Here is a 3,864-nt window from a genome sequence, read left to right on the forward strand (position 1 = left end):
AAAAAAAACCTACAACCACAATAATAATACAGCTGAAATAAGGATCACAGGCATGAAAACTCTGGAAACCGGGACTGTACAAAACAACTCAAAGACTTTAACATACATATAAGCGTCCACACAGGAATGTGTACACAATCTGAGTCAGGACATAGATATCCAAAACCAAACAGGAAGATAATTATTGTCTGTGAACAGAACCACTGAGACCGGGAAAATAGGCACAGTAGAACCAGTTACCATAAGACCCTCAAGCTTGAGGAAGGGTGTCCAGACTTTCAAAATAAACTAAAAGAGGGGACCAAGTTTTATAAAATTTTTGGATGGAACCTCGAACACAGAATTTGATCTTCTCTAAATTAAGGAACAAGGTCAGATCTTTCAACCAGAGAGAAGCCTTGGGTGGGTGGTCTGATCTCCACTCCAACAATATTCTCCTACGGGCAAGTAGAGTTGAAAAAGCCAGCACATTTTTAAAATCACCAGGTAATGATATACCCTCCCCTGGAACTCCAAATATTGCCAGTTCAGCACTGGGATGGATGCGTATTCCAAAAGCTGCAGATAAAGTTTGAAAAACTGTATACCAAAAGTTGTATAGTTTGTTACAAGACCAAAACATGTGAGTTAAATGTGCCTCCGCGACCTGGCAACGAGCACAGGTTCCACTGACTGTAGAATAAATCCTTGACAGTCTAGCTCTACTGTAGTGAATCCTGTGGAGGACTTTAAACTGAATTAGACCAAGTCGAGCGCATGACGTTGACCCGTTGACTCTACACAGTGCATGATTCCAAGTCTCGTCAGAAATATTTATTCCAAGTTCTGCTGACCATTCTGCTCTTATCTTGTCAAGTTGTAGTGTATTAATTGATGAGATGCTGTTATAAATTTTTGATATAATACCTCTACTTTGTGTTGGGGTTTGCAAAATAATGTCCATTCCCCCCTTTTGAGGTAAATTGGGAAAGCAAGGGCTGATGCTACGAACAAAGTCTCGAATCTGAAGATATCGGAATAAGGTAGAGCGATGCAAATTATATTTAGAGGAAATGGCTTCAAAGGTGGCGAAAATACCATCAATATAAAGGTCACTAAATTTACTTAAGCCTGCTTTCTGCCAACGGCCAAAGACGGGATCCAGCATGGCCGGCAGGAATACATGGTTATTACAAATGGGGCTGTAGATGGAGAAGTTAGACATATTAAAATGTTGTCTAAACTGTGACCATATTTTTAAGGTGGAGATTACAACTGGGCATGAAGAATGTTGCTTAGGAGAGAGAGGGAGCTTAGAGGTAACTACCGCAGGGAATGATGATGGTCTGCATGCATTGAGTTCTTACTGGCACCAATCAGCCTCTGGTTGTTGAAGCAAATAGACTAGTTTTTGTAGGTTTGCTGCCCAGTAGTAGTACATCAAGTTAGGTAAAGCCACCCCCCCCTTCCTTGCGTCTCTGAAGAGATCGCCTACTGATTCTGGGGTGTTTATTATTCCACATGAATGAGGACTCTTACCCCAATCCTAACCCTAACCCTAACCCCTAAACCCTAACCCTAATCTGGTCTTAACCATCTCCCTAGGCATTTTAAATATACTAAAGCACAGGTCTCTTCGACCTTCTGACAGCTACTTCCGGTTAGCAATATGCTAACTACCAATCGCTAATGATTTTGGGTTGAAGGCCTCCAGGGGATGCCCCTATGCGAGTTTTGTTCAAATTCGACCACGGGAAAGTCTTCAAAACTGCAAAAAACCTGAAAGGTCACGAAAGGTCACGGGGGCCCCCTTCATGCCCCGGAACACACCCCCACCAAACGGCGATCCAAAATTTCAACATGGACCAAAAAATGGTGTAGTACCATTTTCGGCCTGTCGGTGGCGCTATAGAGCCCCGGGGATTATAATGGGGGTCACACTAGGGACTAGGGCCGACCTTTAGTACTTTTTAGCACACCTAAACAAAGATTAGAACTGAAATAAGATTTAAAAAATATCTAGATTACTTCCTGTTTTTTTACCCAGAATCCCTAGGGGCGAACAAAATTCCAATGAAAAACGACCTAATTCCCCATCTTTACAAGTGAACGCAAAAAAAAAACCCATCTTTATAAAGCTTAACACTAAAAAACTAAAGATGAGTTATTTCCTTGATCTTTCTACCCAGAATGCCAAGGGGCAAACAAAATCCCAATAAAAAGCAATTTAACTCTCCATCTATACGATATAACCCAGGGAAAACTCACTTTTTCCAAGTATATAACTTATAAGCAATCTAAAAAACGCAATAAAAAAAGCCACGTTCGACGGAACTTTATTGCACCATGACCCAGACAGACTCTACTGAATGCTATATGCCCAGGCATTTAGACAGCCAAACCAAGGAAACGAATTCATGAAATTAAATTCATGATAAGTTTTCCTTACTGTTCGAGTTTTGCATTATGCTTGCATGATACAAGACAAGAACTTGGCTTGATTCTGGGGTCGTACGGTATATGGGACACAGAATCGAGTCTAGCACTTCTGGGGTCTTGCGTTGTATGGTACACAGAAGTTGCTTAAGATGGTCCCGGCTTGTGCCTGGGGTTCCAGGGTGGCCGCTGCTTGCAGGGGCCAACTCTGATTCCCTTTCCCCAATGGAGGGGAGGGATCACAGCTTGCTGTGGTCCTTCTAATTCTCCTGGGGGGCACAGGGCATGGGGAGCTGTAACGACCTGGGGGGACCTGGAGGCTCGCAATTAATTTTGCGATTGCTCCTTGTTCCTCCGGGGGGGCTCCTCAATCCCCAAGCTGGTGCCATCATCTGACTGACTGACTGCCAGATGGGACGTCCAGATCTTCAGCCCTACTTGGGCAGGTCGGGGTAACCTAGCGGTGATAACAACCGACCTGTTTACCGAATGGTACTGGGTAGGGAGGTGAGTATGCGGCCCCTCTGTGTTCCACTTGGAACAGCACGCAGAGTGTGGTGGTCCAGGGCGTCAGGACTTTGATCGTGGCCCAGTCTTCTATGAGGGTTAGCCTCACTGCACCACACACAAACTCAAAACTTAAAAACAAAAAACAAAAAAGATTTCAATACTAAAAGACAAAACTAAAGTCTGAAAATCCAATTGGATAATTAGACACACAGCAAGGTTTAATCCACCTTGACTGGGCCTTCCTCGGGTAGGGTGTCTAGTGATAATGGCTGAAACACCCTGAGACCCCGGGGTCCACTACTGATGATGTGTCCTAAATTTTCTACAAACTCCAATGGAACAAAATAGAAAAACCTGAACCTGAAAGGTAATTTCAAATACTAATTTAACTCTGAAGTCTCTATATGAGACAGTTTAAACTTAAGTCTATTCCAGAGGTCTCTCTGGTCAGTCTTTTCAAAGCATTAATGATAATGACCACCAAAATGTTTAATACAAACCAACTTAAAAGATAAACACTGAAAGGTAATTTCAACCTCTGATTTAACTCGGAAATCTCTTTATGAGACAGTTTAAATTTAAGTCTATTCCAGAAGTCTCTCTGGTCAGTCTTTCCCAACCATTAATGATAATGGTCACCAAAATAGGTAAGACAAACTATCATATTAATTACATAATTGTTTGTATGTCTATCCGTAACTCGGGCAAACAAAAGGAGGTGAGCTCTTGAGTGACATGCGCCGGCCAGTGCCTTGCCTTTGGCTCCCTATACCAAACTGTTTCAGGTCCGACTGACCGATTCAGGGGGATGCCATCGAGACTTCGAACCCACCCCTAACCCTAACCCTAACCCTAATTCTAACCCTAACCCCACCCCTAAACCCTAACCACACCCCTTAACTTAAACCAAAACCTAACCCTAATTCTAACCCTAACCCC

The sequence above is a fragment of the Kryptolebias marmoratus genome, linkage group LG7 (assembly GCF_001649575.2).
Source record: "Kryptolebias marmoratus isolate JLee-2015 linkage group LG7, ASM164957v2, whole genome shotgun sequence".
Taxonomy (NCBI): domain Eukaryota; kingdom Metazoa; phylum Chordata; class Actinopteri; order Cyprinodontiformes; family Rivulidae; genus Kryptolebias; species Kryptolebias marmoratus.